The following is a 22,720-nucleotide window of genomic DNA, read 5'->3' on the forward strand; positions in this document are numbered from 1 at the left end:
CCCAGTGAACAGATAACCATTGCTGGGGAGTTGTGGAGAGGGGCTATGCGATGCCACAGGATCACGTGCGAGGCCATGCCCTATCTGCGGGTGGCAAGTCTCTTAGTGAGCAGACACAGCTTTGACCCAGCTCATTGGACGAGCCAGGAAAATCAGCTCACACCATCAGGCTTTCCTACCTCACATGCTCTTCTCTCATTGGTGCAGATCTAGCTGAGGGATGCCATTGGTGGAGAACATGGTGTACCAATGAGAACAAGTTGCGGCGTTCTACAGAAGAGGGTGGAGCTTACCTTTGGCAAGAGCGGCTGGGTGTATTTGTTGCTATCACATCATAGATTTGTGCCGAATCGATTGTGGAAGTTCCTGAAACTTATGTTGCAATGGTTTGGATTTTTCTATATCCTCTTCAGAAAACAGAAAGATGTTATGAAAAACTATCAGAGGGGCGGGGCAGGTGTCTGGGAATGGCTTCCAGCCGTGAGTCGAGCATTAGTTGACCCTTAACATACAATTCTTCTCACAGACACAGAGCTCTTTTCATTGAGAGCCTGCTGCCTGCCTGGCTGTTTCAGTCTCCTTTGTGGAGCCTGGGGGACTGTGAAAGATGGCAGGAAAGCTTTAGGCTCCTCTGAGTGTGCTGGGAAGCAAGTGATGATTTCAGCCAATCTTTTTGGAAATAAATGGGCAAAAGAGGGTGATCTGCATGTGTAAGCAGTCTGCCTTTCATAAGGATGTTCGTGAATTCAGAAAAGTTTCCTCCAGAAAGAATATGAACTGTAGATAGACTCCCAGGCTAACTCACAACTGGAGAATAGCTAAAATTCAACTATAGCTATAATTACAACTATCAAAGAAAATTATCCTGTTAAAGTACCCAAGTGAAGCCGTTTACTTATTTGGAAAGCAAATGCTTTCCTAAAAGACCATTTTAATTAGAAACTGGCTTGGGAAATGAGGCTTTGGTTCAGATATCAATGGGACTTGTGAGAAACTTCTGCAGATGTGGGGGTTTGTAGTGCAATTTTGACTACGCCAGTATCTAGGGTAGTCCCTGAAACACTGTCAGGTGTTTTGTGAATTCTTATTGGATTTATTTTTCACTTCCTTCATCCTGACACGGATACATAACTGTTAAGGCTGTATTGCATCACCAGTGGAATAAAGGGGCAGAGGAGGAGGAATAGACGCCGGCTGCCTGGGACAGGATTAATCATGCTGTTAATAGTGAGTGATAATCAAAAGGCCAGGCAGGTATTACCAAGTCCAGTTTGGCCTTGATAGGGATAGGATGATATGGTTCCTGCCTCTGGAACAGGGCCAGCAGGCATGGGCCTCCATGAGTGTCCATGACTGCTGTGGGTATAAGAGGTGTCTATATAATAATGCGTATATTTTATGTTCCTCCTTCAAGGAATGTCCTCCCTGTTAACATTAATGACTCCATGATGACCAAAGACAGCACGAGTCAGGGAGACGAAGGTGTGGCTAATGTCTCAGTAACATGGTAAACGCTGGGACCTTCAGGATAGCCTTTAAGGTTGTGGAAAAGAACTCTAAAAACATGAGTTCAAAAATATATATTTCTCAACTATGCAAAATATAAAGATGTAATATGAATTATCAGGGGCTTCACAGATTTAAAGGAACAGAGGCACCTATACTATAAGCAAGCTTGACAGAAAGATACAAAGACAGGCAGATTCCTGAGTTCAAGGTCAGCCTGTGACAGGGCTAATTTAGGTCCAGGTGTGGTAGAAATGATAATTTCAGGACATGGCCCCACTCAGATAGCTTATTGTTTGTGCTTAACAGGGTCAGGCAGATCTCTGAATTCTTTTGCAATATTAAAAGAAAATGTGTGTTCTTGCTGTCTCCTAAGAATTAAGGGCTGGGGTTGTGGGATGCTGATTCAAAGTCTAATCAAAAGGGAACCTGGAATATATGACTGGATTGATGTGTAAAATAAAAGATGGGGCTTATGATCTGCAAAAGGTGAGCTAACCAGATTAAAAAAAAATAGCAAGGGAGAACTGCTTGGGAGACCTTGCTGTCTCAAACAAAGAATAGCAAGAGAAAGCTGTCTAGAAAGAGAGCTGTCTGGAGATCTCCAGAAAAAGCCGAACAGAGAAGAGGCAATCTGGAAAGCTGTCTCCAGCAGAACACAGGCAGCCAGCTTGGAGCCACGATTTGACTTGGAGTCGATTGTTTTCACCATTCCCAGACACCCCTTCTCTTAGAATCCCTCTTCAACCCTTGGCAAGAAATCCTTTGTATTTTCCTTTCCTTCTCATCCTACCCAAGACATCCAGGAGAAAGGCATAAGTTACGACTTTGTATCACATTCTCTTAGCAAGCTACCAAGTGGCACTATCAGATTAGCACAGTTTAGTCTCAGTGAAGGTTCAGGGCAGCTAGAGAAAAGCAGAGAAACTAGGGGCTTTTGACTATGTAGCATGCATTACAAAGAGAATGCTTATGGATTTGGACTGGCTACGTTGTTAGAGGATACATTTACATCTTCCGTACTGAAAGGAAGGATTAACTTGTGTGCAGTGGCAGGCAGGACACTGACAGAGAAGCAGAGATCAGTTCCATTTTAAACTCTCCTTCCCAGTCCCCACAGAACCTTGGCTGTGTCCTTTATCTTATTTGAAACTTGGTTCTTTTCTCAGTAATGTGTGGCTAAAAACTGCTCCTTGCCTGGGTGCTCCAGTGACCAATGACGATCTGATGCCCATGAAACAATTCAGAACAATGTAAGAGGACACACATTTCCACAGGACTGGAATTACATCTTCATCCACAAAGGTTTGAGGCCAGAGGAGTCTGGGATGATCTCTATTCTAAATTCCTGGTGATCCTAGTCGTATAACCTTTGAATGGCCATACAATGGTCTTCCTCGATAATAGTTTACTGGTGCCAGTGATGGGAGAAAGAGACCTAGTCTGAGGCCTACAGAGGCTTTGATTTGATGACCATGCTGTGCCAAATTCCCACACCAAAGGACTGCTCGGTGGCCCATGGAACGCCCTAGTACCTGGGTGGTTTTTAATATTCAGCCTGTGAAATTAGGGCAGCCATATAATTTGTCATCTAAGCTAGAACGTATGTGTAAAATGGATGGTTTTAATAGGCACAGCTATACACTAGGCCACAGTGGACACATCCCAAGCAAACTGGAGCGTCTGGCCCTCTTATTATCCATCAGATGTGTCACTTAGATATGGGACAGGAGCTCCTGTGGGACTTGTCTCTGCTGCTTTGGAGATTAGCAAGATGCAGGTCACAGTAATGAGGATGAAGCTCGCTTTAACCCTTATAGGAGTATACGACTAAAGACTTGTGGTTAAAGGTAAGTGGAGATTCCATGGCTTCACATCTCCTGAACGTTTGCAGTTTATAGACGTTTGACTGGGAGGAAGAGTAAGACTGGCTCAGGGCCTCTGCTTTCTGTGGTACTGAGAGCATCATGTGCTACAGCTTAGTAAGTGCAAATATCCATTACATCAAAGACAGTTAGTCCTGCCACCCAAGTATAAACAAGGGGCCCAAACAGTCATCCTAGAGAACCCTACAGGCACCCAGGTGTCCAGGGAACCTCAGACCAGAGAAGAGAGAGAGAGAGAGAGAGAGAGAGAGAGAGAGAGAGAGAGAGATTTGTGAAATACGAAAAATGATCTATTTTTGTCTTTACATATATTTGATGTTTAATGCATCAGAGATTTTCATGGAATAAAATTCTTGAATTTCCTAAAGAGAACTATTAAAGCTAAAAATATCTGTATACCCAAGGTTGGAAACAAATAACAAATACATCAACTTTCTGTAGTTTGTAATAATAATAAAAAAAAAGAATTGTCCCAAATACAACAAAGCGAAGCTTTATAATGAACTTCTTTATATATTTTAGAGTATATTTCTAAATTTGGTTGCTCATTTATTTCTCAAGTTGAATTGGTCTAGGAAAGTATTAATTAGCTTCATCAGATCACTAGCTTGCAAGTAGGATGATGTGTTTGTCAACTGACAGTATAAAAGCCAGTAATAGAAGTCATTCTGGGAGTTACAGATATGCAATAAAGATAAGTTACACATGGACTGTGGAAAATGAAGTCGATGAGCCTGGCTTGCATTCTGCAGCTGTTCAGTCACTTTTTTTCCACTTTCAAATATTAAAATTAGAGTATCATTCTGAAAATGTTCTCAGTCTCGTTGCTTGACCCTGTAAATGGTTGTGTATTTGTAATTCTGGAGATGTGGCGCCGTGATTTATCGATCTGTTCTGAGAATCTATATAGTGGTTCCACAGTATTTTTACTCAATCCAAATTACATGGTAGGAAACAGTAGTTAGGGGCCTGTAATGATGCACAGGGATTTAATGTTGCACAAGTATGTAATGTTGCACATGGATGTAATGTTGCATGTAGATATAATGTTGCATGTAGATATACCTACCTGTATCCCTTTAGGCCATTACACTTTGCCTGAAGGAAGCAAGGATGCTTCCCCAGATGACTAGTGTATTTTAAAAAGTCCAGGGAAGACTCTTTGACGAAATGGAGTTATCACTTCGTTCAAACACACTTTAATCAATTATTACTTTTTATGATCCAACCACCATCCTTATTTTATGGCTATGATTAGGCAACAAAGAAACCGGCACACCGCCGGCACTTTGTACAATGCCAAGTTATGCCAAAGTCCAACTACCCAAGCTGCCTGTTGCCAGGATACTCAGTTATATGGGACTTATTTTTTTCCAGTCGAGCTGCTTTTATGAACAGGTGTTCAGCTAGTGGGACAAACAGCAGATGTAAAACTTTAGCCTAGTCATTAACATCTCCAAGAAACCTAAGAAGACAGATATACTAGAAAGTTCTGCTTGGACGGAATGCTAAACCAGGGTATTTCTCTAACCTTCAAACATGTTGCAGAAAGATACTAGATGGAGCCTCAGGAACTCTGAGCTCTGAACCTTGGGCTCTGTAACTTAATCTCCGTGTGACTTTGGACAGCTCCCACTTGGTGTGCACCTCCATACCTGCATCCGCCATTGCTGCCACCCTACCCGCCAGTTGTCTCACGTTCTTTTTGTAGGATTCAGTGAGATATCTATGAACCCAAACAACAAACACTGTATAAATTCAAGGTAGAGATCCAGCTCTCCCAGTGGCTCAAGATAGAATGCTGAGGAACTGAATGATGCAAAACTAAAGAATGACATGATTTCTTGTAATATATTTTTTTTGTCTAGAAAACCTCTGCTCCATATGAAAATATGAAATGTTTCTAGAATCTATTAGAATGACTGGAACTCAGCTTCTTACTAAAACACTAGGGAGGCCCCCAGATGTTTGAAGCTTATTATATCATGTTTCTGTTTTTTCTAGTGGGTTCCACATTCCACACTGCTTTAAGGAAACATGGGAATCTAACATCTCCTAGTCTCTCAACTGTCAGAAACTAGTGTGTGAACATACAGTAGAAGATCATTACAGAACCATTTGTGGGAGCTAGAGTCCGGAGAGATGACCATGCAAGCTGTTGACACAAGCTATGACTATGAAGTTACAAATCTATATTAACAATAGAAGCAGCCGGGCAGTGGTGGCGCACGCCTTTAATCCCAGAGGCAGAGGCAGGCAGATTTCTGAATTTGAGGCCAGCCTGGTCTACAAAGTGAGTTCCAGGATAGCCAGGGCTACACAGAGAAACCCTGTCTTGGAAAACCAAAGGGAAAAAAAAAATAGAAGCAGCAGACATAGGCCTTTCAATAACACTAGCATTTGGGAGGCTGAGACAGGAAGATCTTGAAACCAAAGTTCGCCTATGCTATGTAATGAGACCCTATCTGAGAGAGACAGAGAAACAGGGAGAGGGGAAGGGAACAAAAGATGATCATCAAAAATAAGGATTTTAGAACCACAGTTCTAAAACTTCTTGTTTTGAGTTAAAAACAAGAAGTACAGGAGCCAGGCAGTGGTGGCTCATGCCTTTAATCCCAGCACTTGGGAGACAGAGGCAGGAGGATTTCTGAGTTCAAGGCCAGCCTGGTCTACAGAGTGAGTTCCAGGACAACCAGGTAAACCCTACTTCAAAAAGCCAAAAGAAAAAGAAAAACAGGAAACATAAGATATAAGACCTAAGGAAGGGTTTTGTGTGCATAAGTCAACAGATGCCTAATTTTTTAAAATTATTTTATTTTGTGTGTATGGATATTTTATCTGCATGTCTCTCTGTGCACCCAAAAAGATCCCAAGAACAAATTAGATCCCCTGAAACTGGAGTTACGGGCAGTTGTAAGCTCCTGTGTGTGTTCTGGGAATTGAACTCAAATTCTTTGGAAGAGCAGCCCCGTGTCCTTAACTGTTGAGCCACCTCTCCAGCCCCTAGTTAATGGATGTCTTACATCCTAATATAAGGCCAAATTAAACAAACAAATGAACAAAGACATAACAATTGAAAGATTGGTGGTCAGTCGGTTTTCCAGAACTTGCCTGTGTATCTTGCTGGACCTTTGCATTCATCCGGGTACTTCGTGGCATACAATGTAACGTGCTTTGTGCTATGGCTCAAACCCACCCCTGACCTTGAATCTTTTTCCTTGAAGGTCAGTGCGAGGAACTGGTCGTTGGCCCTTGTGCCTTCTAGCAGCAAATGATTAAGTGGATTCTAGTCTTCTCTTAGCCAAGTTATATAGCATCAGGTCCTCTTGCGGCTTCTTACAGATCTGTCCCTGAGGCTGTCTGCTCATGCAGGAGCTCTTTAGAGTCTGAACTCTGACCCAGATTGAGCACACAAATGAAAGAGAGCCTCGGGCTGGAGAGATGGCTCAGCAGTATAGCCTGCTCTTCCAGAGGTCCTGAATTCAATTCCCAGCAACCACATGGTGGCTCACAACCATCTGTAAAAGGATCTGATGCCCTCTTCTGGCGTGTCTGAAGAGAGCAATGGTGTACTCATACACATAAAGTAAATAAATAAATCTTTAAAAATAAATAAAGTAATTTAAAAAAAAAAGAAAGAAGGAAATAGAACCTCTTGCCCCCTTCCCTCCTGCATCACGATTCCCAGAATTCTTCACTACCCCCCAGAAGGACAAAGATTGAGAGGGTTGCTTAATGAAGTGACAGGTGCTTCCAGAATCACTTATTTTTATATATATAGTAAATTTCATTCCCAGCCACCAGTAGACTAGGAAGTTGGACAGTGTGGAGGGAACCTGGGCACTAAGGAGGGCTGCCTATGTAAATTTCCTTAGGGAGGAGCCACACTAGCAGGAAATGGAACTATATCAACAAAGACTACATCATGTAAGCAGATCTGTGATGCCCTTAAGAACTCCAGGAAATTTCCATCTAGATCCATCTAGATCCAATGGCCAGAATGGCTATCAGTTTCCTGCTTAGTGGTCTCTAAGATTAGAACTGACTCCAGGTCTATCTTGGAGTTTGTTACTTTGTTTCCATCTTATGAGAACAGACCGGTTCAACTGTAAACAAACTGGCAGGGTTTTCAGGTTTGGTCACATTTTATGAAACCCACTGGAGTGAAGTATAAGAAACGTGGAGATCGGTAAGCCTAACTTCCCTATGTTGGATAGTGCTCCACTTGCCACTATCTAGTAATCAAGCAGACTACCTCACCCTAGTGAGGAACAACCCCCTAGTAATAAACAAGGCCCCTATGTTTATCCTGAACTCTTTTTGTTAGGGTGATGCCTCTAGCAGTTCACTTTCTGTTTCCTTCAGAGAACTCGCGTGCAATGGATATAAATGTGCCTCTGCACAGATGCAATTCAGGGGCGGCTGCTTGGCTGAATGCTAAGATCCCAGGGAAATTAGTTTGCCCTCTTGAACTTTCATGGGTTTTATTCAAAGATGATCAGATAATTTATTGCTCCAGCCAGGTATTTTCAACAGGGAAGGGAAGAGGCCATTATTTATAATCCCCTTGTAAGCCTTCGAGATGGCCCAGCCAGCACTTGCTGACAAGTCTATGTGGATTGAGTCCTCAGAACTCCTTATGACCGGAGAGAAGCGGCTTCAAGGTGTCTTCCGACCACAGGCTGTGGCCTATGCACCCCAAGCACACAATGAGTACATTTAAAAAGAGAGAATACACTTTAAAACCCCAATTAAGACTTCCAGTCTTTGGATCTCAGTCCTGCCTTACTGTAGCTGAGAAAGTAGGTCCCTGTGCCTCTGTATTCTGCTCTGCCCTGTAGTGTGCACTGTCTTCTGCCAGGGCGAGTCTGTGCTGGTGTCTGTAGGAGACTGTTCGACGTCTCCATGAGGACAGATGCAGGAACTTTCTGGGCAACTGAAAGGAAAGGGCAAACCTACACCTGGTTGGTCATACCTCACTCATTCTAAATTTCACAAATGCCTGGGATCAAAAGCTTTAAAACAGCAAACCTAACTTGGCTCTAACTGAAATCAGGGGCTGTGAATCTCCAGGAGACTGTGGCACCTCTACCGGGGCACACATCTTCCATTGCACAGTGGGGCTCATCTGTATCCTTAGTGAGCCTGTTCCCCACCAGCATGTCTTGGGTAAGCAGGCAGGAAGGTGGTCCTTCCATGCTGATGGGGGTGGGCTGGTCCTCTGTGCATCCCGCCCAGACCACAGGCTACATTTCCACTACCCACTGCCCCACTCACTACTCACTCAGCATTTTGAAGGTCTGAAGAATCCATCAGTGTTCAGATAACTTAATCCAGGTTACACAGCATAGCCACTAAGAGCAAAAATCTAAGAACCTTTGAAATAAGCCATTCTACACAGTATTTGGAAATAATGGTAAAGGAGATGTATTCAAAGAAAAGTCACCTAAAGAAGAAATTCTGTCACTTCTATACACGGGTTTTGCCAGCTGTGTGAACTCATTGCTTGTCTAAAACCTTTTTTTTTTTTTCATGAACTGTAAATGGCAGGAAGTAGTTCCAGCTGCAGAACAGCAGTGGTACCCAGTGTTGACCCCTATTGTCCTAAGGCTCCCAGCCTAGTCTTTTCTGAGAGGCTCTATTCTGAGGTTCAGTGTTGAGTTCAGCTTCACCTCTGTTCAGAAAAGGTAATTTAGCAAGACCCGTTCTTAGACTTAGACTGAAAACCTATAATCTTGATATTCTTTCTCTCAGTTGTTTGGAATTAATTTTGACGAATAGGGATTATATATATTTTTACCTGAAAGTGACTTTCCTAATTGCTAGCTTTAAATTAAAGTGATAATTATATTTAGACAGCATTTCAAAGCTGGCATAATGGCACAAGCCTATAATCTCAGGACTCAGGAGGCAGGGGCAGGAGGATTAGCAGTTCAAGGGCAGCCAGCCCCAGCTACATTTCAAATCTGAGGCCAGGTGGGCAACTTACACAAGACCCTGACTCAAACAAACAATAAAACAACAGCAGCAGCAAAAATAAATAAATAGGGAAAGAAAGAAACAAAGAAAGAGTTCAAAGAACTCCCAGATAGGTTATCTTGTTAGAACGTATTTAATAACCCAGGGTTCATTAAGCAATTACTGTCTATTAACATCATAACTTTAATTGGTATGCCAAAGACAGATAAACAAATCCCTGAGAGAATGAGACCTTGGAAATAACACAGATGGCCGAACTCTAAAACACAGGCAGCTAGCCAGGGCAAGCTCAGTAGCCAGGGCAAGCTCAGTAGCCAGGGCAGGTTCAGTAGCCAGGGCAGGTTCAGTAGCCAGGGCAGGTTCAGTGAGGCCCTGTGGCCCCATCCCCACCCCCACACAAGCACCTGCATCCACACAGGTTGGGGGAAGAGGGGGAGGATAGTAGGAATGGCAGAAGTCAGGAAGACAAATGTCACTCACTCATGCTTTGGCCAAGGGCTGCCAGGAAACCTAATGTTTCCTGGGGACACCACTAGAGGATGGTTCGGGGAGACTGCTGTGAGTTTGAAGCCAATCTGGGTTTCAAAACACCAAGAGGAAGGAGAAATCAAAAATATCTATCACTCAGTTGGATCTCATCTGCTTCTCGGTAACCTCCACACCCCAAGTCTCTTCTCCAGGCCACCAATGAGGATGGGTTCACACATAACCTCTGCTGTCTCTCACCTCCCTTCCAATTATACACCCTATAACTTGTATCTTCCTTTGTTCCCAGGCCCCAAATCTTGCTCAGAGAAACCCCACTTCCCTGGAACAAGACCCTTACAAACATGGTACTCAGCTTCAGTTTGGTGGTTAGGAAGTGCCTGCTGTGGTAACGGTGTAAACCCATCAGCCTGCCTAACAAATCTGTTAGCTCCCTGACTAGTGGCTTTAAGCTCCTTAAAAACAGAACAAAAGAAAACAAAAACCACACATACACACACATACGCATGGCACAACTCTGATTTAGCATCCATGGGCTTCCCCGGGGGTCTAGAAACTGGATTCAAAAAAGAGTGTTGGAGGATGAGTTCTGTTAATGGTTATCCAATGCAGAAGCCAGCCTTGAAACCACATACATACCATCAACAAAAATAGACTCAGCTTTCATATGTGTGTATGTGTATATGTGTATGTAAATATGTATATATGTGTATATGCATATATGCTTATATGTGTATATGTATATATGTATACATGTATGTATATATGTATGTATATGTGTATATATGTATCTGTGTATATGCTTATATGTGTATATGTATATATGTACATGTGTATGTATATATGCATGTATATGTGTATATATGTATCTCTGTATATATGTATAATGTGTATATGCATATATGTATATATGTATACATGTATGTATATGTGTATAGTGTATGTGTATATGTGTACATATGTATATATTAATGCACACATATGACAATAATAAAGAAAAAGGCTATTAACTTGACAGTAAGGGAGGGGCATGGGAGGGTCTCAGGGGAACGTAGCTAGGAAGGGAGGGAGGGAGGAATGGGAGGAAAAATGTGATAAAATTCTATGTCAAGTAAAAACATTTAAAACATAAAAGAAAGAAGATCGTTTTTAAAATATGTGTGTTGGAGTTGAACATAAGCTTAGCACTGGAGTGAGTCCTGGTGCATTCAGGTCAGCCTGGCCTACAACCCAAGCTACATATTGAAACATGGTCTCAAAAAAACCTTGTTGGTGTGGGGATGGTTGATGGGCCCATGAAAGGTCACACTCTGAAGCTTGCTTGTTTATTTGAAGCAGGATCTTGCTCTGAAGTTCTGCTAGTCTTAACCTCAGGGCAATTCTCCTGCCTCAGCCTAGTAAGTGCTGAGATGACAGGTATGAGTTATCACATAGCCTTCATCACAGACCTCTCGACCTAAACACATGGGCTAGGTTGTTGGTGTCAGCTCACCTCCTTACTGTGCTGCGTGCATTTTTGCAACACACTGTTTAGTCTCTGTGAGCTGGCTTGCCTCTTCTCTCTCACCTCCCCAGCCTGTGGGGTTTCCTCAGTGCCTGCCCTGTGCTGTGACAAGTGGCAGGGAACGGCTGACATCTCTCTTCAAGGCCTTTTGATCTAAAATATGTGATACCCTGTTCCTTTTATTCAGTGACTCTTCCTCCACCTAAAAATTCACCTTGAATACCTGGACAGCATCAGAATTCAAAAATCACACAGCTCTGCTTTCTGGAAATGCCAGAGGACAGCATCTGTCTCTTTACATGAACACTGTTTCCATTATGGTAAATAGATGGGAGAACAAGACATAGGAGCCTGTAACACTGCACCTTCAAAGTCCAGACACCTCTCCTCAATGCAGATAATGCGCCCCAAACACGTACCAACACAAAAATACATATTTTAAACATTGTGTTTGATTTTTAGATAGCAAGCTGAGATACAGAGCGACGGTTATTGGTATCTAAATGATGAAGTGATAAATAACAGTTACCCGGGTGATGAAAATAGAAATAAACAATCAGTAAAACAACCATGAGCATCTCTCTGCTTCCCTTCTTCGAATCCACGATCTGGCACACACCTTTAGCAACAGCACTCTGACTCCTCGCCACGGCCCGGGGCGTGGGGGGGGGGGGGGGAGCAGGCAAGCAGGCAAGGGGGTAAGAATTAATTTTTTTCTCCCTTTCACCTCCACCGTTGTCCAATAGAAAAGCAAAAACAGAGCAAATGTTTTAACTCTAGTGTTTTGGGCCCATCTCTAGACAAGTTCATTCTCTGCATTCAAGGCCGGACCGTAGACAGCTACTTACGTGGAAGTCTGGGCGAGCTCTGGGCTGGGAAGCAGCGGATGCTGGTGCCTGTCTGCTTAAATAGCCTGCTGGCTGACGTGGCTGCTGATCGCACGTTTTATTTACGCCTGGGAGTGCACGCTCAAGCAGGGACCTGAAAAACCTGCAGCGTGGGCAGGCAGGAACCACTGAAAGTCGCCTGACCTTACGTCTGTCCCGGTTATTCAGGTTTGATGCTTAGGTGGTGACTTCTGAGAGTCAGCTGGGACTTTTCACTCAGCCCTGTCCCCTTAGCCACCAAGATCGCAGGCACGTTAGGTGCTGCTGAGAGACATGGAAGAGCATCAGGCCCCTGGCTCTTTCCCCAGCTTCCTTATTTGGACTCGGGTTAGATGTTGCCGCCTCTCAAGGCTTTGGTCTGCTAGGCTGAATTCACAGCTCTGCGGGCAACGCGCCAAACCTCAGCGCCTGGACCAAGGCCCAATTAATGAAAGGCTATTTTCTTTTGGACACAGAATGTACAAACAAGGAACAACCAAAGCAGAGGGCCCGACCCGTATGAGACAATGTTAGGCTCCCTCGAACGCTCTTCATTTTTCTTTCTGCATTCGCCCTTTGTTAATGAAATTCCTATCTGAGGGTTGAAAGAGTCCCCTGGCGGAAGCTCCCTTTAAAAGTCAGCCTGTGAGCGAGACTTTGTGAGGATGGAGCCAGGCAACAGTACCCAAGGGCTCCTGTGACCGGTGCAGATGCCAGAGTGTGGATAGGGGTGTGAGGACCCCATGGGTCCAGGTTTATATTTGTCTTATTAGCTGGATAGGCCGTTGGAAGTTGCAGCAATGAACCCACGAGGTTGTGACTCTGATGGGGAAGGAGGAGGCGACTCTGGGCCACTGAGATCATTTACGGGAGTATCTGTGTATGTAGCACAAAGTAGATCCTCCCCAGGTACTTACCTGCCTGTAGAAAGTAAAGCCCACTTGATTCTCCTGGGAACTGAAATCACATTGAGAGACTAGCAGAGACTGTTGAGACCACGAGAAATAACGGCTACAATCTGCATGTAGGAGACAGCGGAGACCCAGCCAGCCCGGTTCCCGGAGGAATTCTCACGTTTCCTGTCTCTTGGCTCCTTCACTTCTAATTCTTCTATGAGCACATCTGGACACTTGCCTTCCAGGTTTCCTTACCACATGGTCTATGTCTCGTTGACCTCATGACAAGCAGAGCCATAGGAATGGTCATGGCCATGTAGGTGGGGGGTATAGCTCAGGAGTGCAGCTCTTGCCCAGCGTGTATAAGGTTCCATGTTTGATTCCCAGCAGGGCAAGGAACAAACAAACAAAACAAGTCTTCCTAGGTCCTGATGTCAATCTGGATCTAGACTGACTGTGTGCCAGGCTCTGTGGATCACTTCATGGAGTTTTCCTCATTAGTCAAATCCTCGAAACCACACTACGGACTGAGTTCTTTCATTGTTTAACCTGTTGGATGAGGAAAGCGGTACCAGAAAGATTAAACAGCCTTCTCAGGGCTATAGTACGTGGCAGCGATGAAATCTGAATCCAGATCTGATTTCGGAGTCTAAGTTTACATTTAGGAGTAGCGCAAACTGATATTTCTTAAAGCTGCCAGGGAATCTTTTCACTTTCTCTCATTTGCCTGCTCGCCGTTGGTCTTCCATGATCACAATGACCTTGTCTGCTTTGTCCATCCTTGTACCCTTAGCACCTAGCATTGTACCCAGCACATAATAGGTCCTCAACAAAATATGTGTTATTTGCTCCATTTCTAAATTCTTTTTGGGAACCATGCAACCCGGTAGATAAGGGGTGGGCAACAGCGAAGACTCATCTTGGTCCAGAGTTGCTTGTTTTGGTCTTGGGTAATCTATTGGCATCAAGTCATGGCTGAAAGCATGAAGCTCGTTTCTATATCACGCGAGAATTCTGAAGGCATGTGGTTTCAGTGTTCAATGATACAACGATCTTTTCAGAAACCCTTGATATTTTCTTTTTCATCTTGTGATGTTGAGTGCAGTGTTGTTGTCTCCTGTCACAGATGGCAAGGTGACTACTGTAGCTCTGTGTGTTGTGACTGTGAAGAAAAGCCATGGATATATATATATTCTATGTATTCCTTTGTTGGTTTAGAGGAGAAACATTTTCCAAAAACCATGTGCAGACTTCGACTTATGACACCTGGGTCAAATGGCTACAACTGTAACTAACTCTACCACTTTCAGGGAGGAGTGTAGGCAGGCAGACCTTGACTCATCTCCCACTTCCACGGAAAGGATACATGTTATCTAGGCATGCTGTTCTGATTGCTTATCACAATAAGGACTCCAGGGATTAAGGCTACCAACAATTCTTTCAACCTAGGAGATGGTTTAAGTGATAATCTAAGCTATATTCCTGCTTGGGCACCAGATCAGGCAAAGGAGAGCAGTTTTCTATTAGTCCTCTCAAGGATTTATTTGGTATCATTTTATAGTATTCTCTAATGAGAAAAGCACCTGTTGCCTCCCAGAAACTTAAGACTATCTCAACAGCTCCCAGACAAGAGAAGATGCCGGCCACAGTGTTCCTTCACATGCACATTTGGATCTAGGACTTTGCATGAACTGGGCCCCAGAGACCAGCACACAACCGTCCAGTATTCTTGTGGGTCAGATGGGAGACTGGGGCTGCTGCTGGTGTCTTAGAACGGTTCCACTACTCACCTGACTATAAGATGGTCGGGAAGCAGGCTCTGGTGCTTTAAGATGCATTGTCCTATTCCTCCTCGTTTGTTGTTTCAGGGGACTTTCCTTTGCCTCTGCCTGTGAGCTCCAGACACCCCTGGGGACACACGGTTCTGTTCTCCTGGTAGCTAACAAGACCAATCTTTTCCTTGCTGGAAACATTTGCACCACTTTCTTCATGACCACAGAGAAGAGAGGGAGGAAGAGTGAGGCAGAGCTCTAAAGAAGAGAAAAGGCACCCGGGAAATGGTCAGTATTAGACAGTTATTTGCTGAGTTACTGGACAGTTGGTTTCTGGAAAGGAAGAAGTCAGGGCTCTTGAATCACACAGATATGAGTTCAAGTCTCACCATTTCTATTTACCAACTATGTGACACAGGAAAACTTATGAAACCTCTCTTGACCTATTTCCTTATAGACAAAATGTGAGTGATAATATTTATTGCAAGGATTTATTATAAATACTAATGATTATATATTAGTATTATTATATATTAATATATATATAGCAATAATATATTAGTACTTAGCAATGATGCTAGAACATTATATAAGAGGCAGCAACAATAAATATTTATGACTTTCCTATAGTTGTTTCCATGGAACTCATGCAAGGTAAATGTCACATGCCCAAGTGCCACAGCAAGCATAGTGACAGGGCCACCTAGAGGGGAACAGCTCCACTTATCTTTCCAGAAGCTTGGGGGCACTGATTGTCAGGAAGCTAGTTGAAGAAAAGAGAGCTTATAGAACCAAGAGGGTGTGGGGGCAGTGTATTAGTTCTTGGGGGAATGTGGGGCATTGGGCTATGCAAAGACAATCTGGTCTCCAGTCGAGCTGAGGTTTGAACCCCGGGACCTGGTGGTGATAATTCACCTACATGGGATGGAAGGAGTTCTCTCATGTCTCCTGGACCCTTGGCTCCTGTCGAAGTTACTGCCCCCCTCAACCCCACAAGAGAAGCATGGTTAGTAGTCATGTAGGCAATCTCCCAAACTTCTGACCTTCAGGCTAGACTCCTCCTCAGTTACCTAGCAACAGTAAAGCTAGCAGCATACTTTAAGAGGGGCTGTTTGGCCCCTCCTCACTCTCTCACTCCTCTTGCTCTCTTGTTATTCCTCTCCTCTCCTCTCCTCTCCTCTCCTCTCCTCTCCTCTCCTCTCTTCTCCTCTCCTCTCCCTCTCTTTCTCTCTCCCTCTTACTCTCTAGCCTTTCTTCTCTCTCTCTCTCTCTCTCTTCCCCCTTCTCTCCTCTTGGCCATGGCTGGCCTCTCCCTCTATCTCTACCTTTTCTCCTTTCTCCTTGCCTTTCTATAATAAAGCTCTAGGCTGCCCCTTGTCCATCCCCCCACCCCCCACCCCCCACCCCCCACCCCCCGTCAAGTGGGGTCAGTGGCTTAGATGCCCACCCAGGGCACAATGGAAAGCACCTGGCAGCCCTCCCATCTGCCTGCCCAGAGCACAGGAGGAATTCTAGCTGGACGCAGGCTATCCTCCCTCCCCACTCTTCCCCAGCACCTTTTTGTTCCCACAGGGGAAGACTTCAGACAATTCAGAATGTAACCCTCTAGATGCTCAATATTGACCTACACTAGAGAGCACCTCTGTCTAGGAATGGAAGCACACACCCTCAGTGTTCCACTCCCAAGCTATAAACCTGAGCATGGAAAGACCGGCAGCTGTGTGGTGATTTTCTGACGTGAAGGCCCTTCTGGGTCTAACCTGGCTGGGGGCCGGAGCAGTGTGAGGAGCAGAAAGGGAACAGGCAGTTGACACAGAATCTGTGCAAAGAGGATGGAGACTGACCAAGGGGAAGACATTTCCCTTGGCTCCTGGAAGAAGAATTTCCCAGTTCCCTGGTGGAAAGAAGGGGAGTTCTAGCAGTGCCCCACATTGATTCTTGGTGGCTTGTGGCAGTCACAAGAACAGTCACCCTTTCGGTGAGCCTCTTATGCTCAACTCTAGGCTTGCGTTTCATCATCTTACCCCGACTTATGACCTGCTTGGTGTCCTATAGAATGCTGAGTCAGTTGTTGCCTGACATAGATGTGGCTGCCCACAGCCGCACATTGCAGTAGGTGCCCGATAAGGCTACCACACCCAGGGTGGCCTATGACTCTCCAGTGTTCCCCCAGTGCCTGCCCCATTGTCTGATGAATGAGGAGGTCTTTGTCATACTATTCATGAAGTTGGTTGGAGGTAGCAACGAGGGAGCCTCACCCCACCCGGGCAAGGAAGACTCAGGGAGGCCTCACTCTGCATACCCAAAGCCTAGCTCCTCTCCTCAGTTCCAAGCTTTGCCTGCTGTGGCAGAAGCTGCTTGAGAAGTGGTATGGTAACATTCTCAAAACGGGTGGGGGCGGTGCCTTCCCTGGAAACCTCTTTCTCCGTGAATGATGGGAGGATGCAGCAGGTGAGGGCCACCCAGCCTGACTATAATCTCCAAATGCTAGGAAGGGCAGGGAGAGTGTCCCCCACCCACTTCTGAAATGTCAGGGATGGGACATTCGCAGAAAGCAGCAGGCCGGGAGCTGAAGAGAAAACAACCTGGGCACCCAACCTGGGCATTCTGGTTCCGCTGCTGCCCCATGCAGCCGGAGAAGACGCTTGCGCATCTTAGAGCCTTCAGGCTGGACAGTGTCCAGAGGCCCCTGGCAACAGATTCTCCATGCTTAGGACACGTGATGTCTGTGAGTGGTTTTAGTTGGTAGCAGAGAGGAAAAGAAAGAGAACTGAGCTAACAAAACCACGAAGTTTGAAGATTAAGCTAAAGAAACATGAAAATGTTTGACGCAGTTGAAAAAGGCAGAAAAATTAATTGAGCTAAAACTGTAGACTATCTGAAAGAGGTCCTGATTCAAAGCGATGGAGCCTTTTATTCCACCCTCTTTCCCAAATCCAGAGGCACTAAGGTAGACTCTGGTATGACTCCTAGAGACTTTTTTTTTTTTTTTTCTGACACAGGGTTTCTCTGTATAGCCTGGCTGTCCTGGAACTCACTTTGTAGACCAGGCTGGCCTTGAACTCAGAAATCCTCCTGCCTCTGCCTCCCAAGTGCTTTTGCTTTTTTTTTTTTTTTTTTTAAAGACTTTCTTCTGCCCTTTGTGCCTTGGACCTTTGTCTCAAACTCCTGTCCTCTAAGGTGAGCTTGTCAGACATGCATTACTGTGGAAGAAGCACTGTCTCTCTGGTAAGGGGAGAACTGAGCTAGCACAGGACAGAGGGAGAAAGAACCAATGTAGAGGCATGGCCTTGTCTCTCCACCATACTCTCCTTCCAGACTCCTGGGACGAACTGTTCCCAAACCGCTGTTTCTCCCACCAGCGTGGCCTTCCGCTGGGGTTTCCTGTACTTCCTAGCATGCAGTGATAGACATGACCACATGGCCTGGGTGAGAGAGACACCGGGGGTGGGGGTGGGGGAGATAGAAGGGACCTCTTAACTAGGACTCTGTCTCAACTGCATCCTTGAATTTGGTTAGTGCCTGGCGTTTTACTGTGTCCAGAGAGATAACCGGAAATAGGGAAGCCTTGGGGTTAGGAACAGTGGAGAAGAAAGAGAGGAAAGGAGAGTGGAAAGGAGGGGGGGAAGGTAAGTTATCCTTGGAAAGTGTCTAATGGTCCTGATCTCTGGTTTGGGAAGGATACGTTTGGTCAGAATACACTATGGTTAGGTGCTGTTCAGTAATCGAGTGCAGTATTGCTATGTGCATTCCAGTGGAAGCTAGCCTCCCCCACAATTCTCTCTCTCTCTCTCTCTCTCTCTCTCTCATAGTAATGGGGTTTTTAAAAAGATTTATTTGTTTTATTACATTGGTGTTTTGACTGCATGTATGTCTGTGTGAGGGTGTCAGACTCCCTGGAACTAGAGTTACAGAGAGTTGTGAGCTGCTATGTGGGTGCTGGGAATTGAACCTGGGTCCTCAGGAAGAGCAGCCAGTGCTCTTAACCACTGAGCCGTCTCTCCAGCTCACACTTCTCTCTTGAATCCTCCATTATTTCCCCGGCACTGGCATCGCTATTGGTAAGGACTTAGAGTCTAGGTGTGCCTGACTCACTATAAAAGGGGCTGCTTGCCCCCTCCTCACTCTCTTCTTTTGCTCTCTTTCTCTCTTCCCGCTCTGTCCTTCTCTCCCCATTCCCCTCCCCGCTCCACATGCTCTTGGCTGGCCTCTACTCCTTTACTCTCTCTCTCTCTTTCTCTTTGTCTCTCTGACTTTCTCTGTCTCTACTAACCCCTCAGCTCCCCTCCCCATGCCCTAAATAAACTATTCTGCACTATACTCGTTGTCGTGTGGCTGGTACCTCAGGGGGAAGGGATGTCCTTAGCATGGGCCCACAGAGGCACCCCTCCCCGCTTCCCTGCACCTGCACCAAACATATCCCTCCCTGGCGGCTTCTCTTTCTTATTTATAAAACACAACAGCGTATGCCCTCTGTTTTAAATTCCACATGTAGTCAAGTTGACAACCAAGAATAGCCATATCACAGGGACTAAGGTAGGTATGTCACCAGATTGTTCAGGAAGGAAATGGAGAAGGAGTGCTTGCACGCACACACACACACACACACACACACACACACACATACACACACACACACACACACAAACACACCTTTCTGTCGCCATTGGAAGGGCTTGATGTCTTCTATCCCAAGTGCATTTTTGGCCTTTCCCAAGTGGAGGTGTGAGGAAAATAATGGAGGATTCTGGAAGCACTCCAGAAGGCCTCAAAGGTCCCAGCCAAGGCAGAAGAGTGGCTTAAGGGCTCTGCCGGCCCTGTGATGATCTGATTACGTGTAAATGGCAGAAACAGCTGCCTGCTAGCAGAAGTCACTTCTAACAGCGACAACTAAGGAGTCTCAAATAAGAGATTACCAACCCCTTTCTTTTCGGCTTCTTTGTTGGCCCTTGGCTGTCGTCTGCAGATATTCTTAGCTAATAGCCTCCTGTTCTAAAAGACTTGTTTCCCAGTGACTACCGCTTAGCGGCTGAACAAGAAAAAGAAGTTAGTGTTTTCTAAGAACTCCCTTACAAGGCAGTCAGCACAAGGGTGGATTTCACAGGCATCTTAATTCCTGGCTGGAAATGCGGGGAGCTGTCTTGGAGACCAGAAACAGCAGGCAAAAACTCTGTCAACAAAAGCGGAGCAAGGGGATTATTTATTCAAATGTCCTGATAGAAGGAGGTCTAATCAAAGATGCCATAGAAAGCAAGCCGCAGGCAGCCAGGGAGTGTGTCAAAGAGATCTAGGCCTTTTCTAAATGGAAGGAAATGACCGGGAGAGGGGTGAGGGGCACCGGTCTTCAATTACTGAGCAGAGTTCCGAGCTGTGTGCCAAGGGCTGGGGAATTATTCAGATTGCAAACACCTTTACCACCCCGGCCCTCCCACGCCATCACAAATCATTAGAATTAGTGCCCGGTTCCCATTGAAACGTAAAGCCTTTGAAAGTTGGGAAGCTCACTCTGGCGCCTCTGTGGATAATGCACTTGTTCTTGGCCATGACGGTTGATGACATAATCTTGCATAATTAGAGAGCACCTTTGGAAAGAGCTAGAGGAAAGGGACTCTCTAATCTATGTAAATTTACCGATTTACATAAACATTAATGAGGTTAGGAGTTTCCCCTCCTAAGGTCCCACTGATTCCAAATGAGCAATGCGGCTGGATGCCAACAGGAGTGACACTGACAGCGGTAGCAGGCACCAAACTGTTCACCAAACTCTGGGGGGAATCCACAAAATAGATGTTCTTAGGTTTCCAAATCACCTCCCCCCCCCCCCTTCTTGTGCTTCCTTCCCATCCCTTTCCCAGGGAAAATGAAATTCTGAAACAGTTGATTTATAAGTCAAGGAATTTAATTATCAGAGCAACGCATTAAGGCATGCCTTGTTACTGCTCCTGCAAACGAGACTCCAGTAAACAATGATCATTTTATCATTTCTCCTGGTCTCTGTGCGTTAAGACTCTAGAGAGGTCTCAGTAGGGAGATTTTAGATCTGGGGTCACATAAATGGCTGTAATGAGACACTGGCTAGAGAGGAATTCAGCCTTGCAGGGCACCTCTGCCTGGTCCCGGGGCTTTCCCATGAGGTTTCTCTTAGACTTCATTTGAGCTTCTTCATACCATGGTGAGCTCGGGTAGTTAAATGCTCCAGTGCTTAAATGCTCCCGGTTCCATCCAGGCAGCAGCTGCACCAACATTTAGGGCCTGGTCTTAGAAATCTTCTGACATCATGCCTACAGCGGTCTGTTGGTCACCAGCCACGCCCACATTGCCTCCCACTAGAAAGTTAGTTCTGGAAGATGAGGATCTAGAGAGGCAGTTCTGAAAGAATACAAACCATTACGTCCCTCTCTGGAAGACGCAATGTAATATGCCATTAGGTGTGAATGAACGGAACGTTCTTGGGAAACATTTGTATTTGAAGAAATTATGTCAACCTCCAAGTTCAAGGCTGGTCTGATCTACATAGCAAGTTCCAAGGCAACCAGAGCTGCACAGAGAGAAAAAAGAAAGAATAAAGAAAGAGAGAAAGAAAGGAAGAAAGAAAAGATAAAAATAAAAAAGGAGACACACAGTTGTACACACCCGAGTGTGTAAGAGAGTATGTACGACTTCTCAAGAGTGAGAGGGTTTCCCAGACATTGTATCAAATCCATTTCCTTTGAGTATTTACAGTGAGAGGGAGAAAGTGCAGACACATCCAGCTGCCTCTTAGGGAAGCCACAAATCTTTGGTTTCCTGTCCCAGCACTTGGGCTTGGCATTTTCAAATTACCAGCCAACCATCCAACAGTCAGTTCCTGTTACATTTTGTGAGATACGAGATTCTTTTTTTTTTTTTTTTTTTGCCATTTTTAGCAAAGAAAAATAAAGCAAATGGCATCAAGGTGACCCTGGGTAAGGTAGAAAATAGGTGCAGATCCAAGTGACAGGCACTTGCTGAACCAAAGCTGTCCTGGGACAGGCTGTGACGAGTACTCTTCTCCTTCTGGAAGCCACATGTCTATGTTCGCCTTTGCTTATGTCCTGATGGAACAGAGGCAGAAGAACACGGCCCTGCTGACATGCCTGGGAGCAGGCTTGGGCCTCAGTGCTGCTGACACCCCTGTGAGTATCAGAACCTTAAGGGGGGAACCCCTACCCACAGGGTCCTATGAATGCCCCTGTTATGCTATTGTTCTCTGAATTATAATAGCAGGCATGACTTTTGTGAAGTCAGCTTTACATCAAATCAGGAAACAGTTGGTAGAAACTATAACCTTCATATCACTATGCCACCAAACGGCACATATGCTTGGCAGATATCCACTGGCTATGCCTCATAGCGTCTGTAATCAGACAGTAGTACTGGCACAGGGCCCACTGGCTCTGGTACAAAGGGTCCATAACCAAATGGGACTGTATGTGACAGTTCCTCCTCAGAATGATATGTTACATGTACTGGCAATAAAAAAAAAATGGCTTAAACATGAAAAGAGTTTCCACTCAGTTCTAACCTGCTTTTTCTGTGTCCTGCAGCCTAACTGCAACATTTTCAGCATTGGAGTTTGCAGTCTAGATTTAGCTTATACCAGTAAAAGTGTCAGTAGCCTTAATGTTTTGTAGGTTTTACATGGACGTCCTGGCTAATGAGCAGATCTGTGGTTTAGCCTATGTGGGGTGCTGATATCTGGGTGACGTGGGTCATAGGAACTGAAAGTATAACAACGTAAAAACAGAATTCTAGGCCTTTAGGCCCAGGCTTGAGAATGTGGCCTTTGTAAAGGTATGCTAATCAT

At 45.1% G+C, this 22,720-nt stretch overlaps 1 protein-coding gene and 1 long non-coding RNA gene across 2 annotated transcripts in view; both read right to left on the reverse strand.

The window, feature by feature from the left end:
* Window positions 1–12,486, reverse strand: part of Hopx (HOP homeobox) — a 28,138-nt gene extending 15,652 nt beyond the window's left edge. The window contains exon 1 of the mRNA NM_175606.3: window positions 12,210–12,486. The gene's annotated coding sequence lies outside the window, so the exon portion shown is untranslated. The remainder of the gene's footprint in view (window positions 1–12,209) is intronic.
* Window positions 12,487–12,891: 405 nt separating this feature from the next.
* Window positions 12,892–19,815, reverse strand: Gm15831. The gene is made up of 3 exons (XR_880409.1): window positions 19,549–19,815; window positions 14,914–15,153; window positions 12,892–14,285 (listed from the first exon to the last, which is right to left on the reverse strand). It is a non-coding gene; the product is annotated as a predicted gene 15831 (long non-coding RNA).
* Window positions 19,816–22,720: the final 2,905 nt, after the last annotated feature.

This window comes from Mus musculus, chromosome 5 (genome assembly GCF_000001635.26).
Source record: "Mus musculus strain C57BL/6J chromosome 5, GRCm38.p6 C57BL/6J".
NCBI lineage: Eukaryota > Metazoa > Chordata > Mammalia > Rodentia > Muridae > Mus > Mus musculus.